Consider the following 684-nt stretch of genomic DNA (forward strand, 5'->3'; position numbering starts at 1 on the left):
GTAAACAGTTGTCTACTTCCAAAAAACAAAGATTACTAAAAAGAGAAAACACATCACTTTATGACAGTCAAAAATACATAATTAAATAAAATGGTAACAGGACAAATAAATAGATGATAATAGAAGGGCAGCCTGTCAGATATCATTGATTAACATGCAACATCATGTTCATTCACATTTGCTCTGAATAATATTAATTTGGTGACCCATGAATAATTTCAATATCAGTCAGGCTGCTAGGTGTTAGGATCTGATCCCAATAAGGCTGCTAGTTGGTAAGATCTAATACCAGTGAAGCTGCTAGTTTGTAAGATCTGATACAAGTCGGGCTGCTAGTTGGTAACATCTGATAGGTGTTAAGAGAGAGACCAGAAAAGAGCAGAAGAGAGCAAGATTTTGAAACAACCTCAAAAAACGTTCTCTCCCTGCCTACGTTTCTCCATCATTCAGCAGTGTTGTATTTCACAGACCTGCAAGATGAATTCTCCAAAACAATTCCCCGAAAGAAACCAAGAGATGCCCAGATTGATTAGAAATTAGCTGGGGTGGCCTCTAACTTAAATAGTCTTATACAGGTGCAGGTGCAATGGGAACAGATATTCTCACAGCACATTTAGCTCACTGCTGAATGGATGGTTATCGCATTCCTTACAAATTACACTCAAATAATGGCTCTAAAATATT

Source organism: Gadus chalcogrammus, chromosome 15 (genome assembly GCF_026213295.1).
Source record: "Gadus chalcogrammus isolate NIFS_2021 chromosome 15, NIFS_Gcha_1.0, whole genome shotgun sequence".
Classification (NCBI taxonomy): Eukaryota; Metazoa; Chordata; class Actinopteri; order Gadiformes; family Gadidae; genus Gadus; species Gadus chalcogrammus.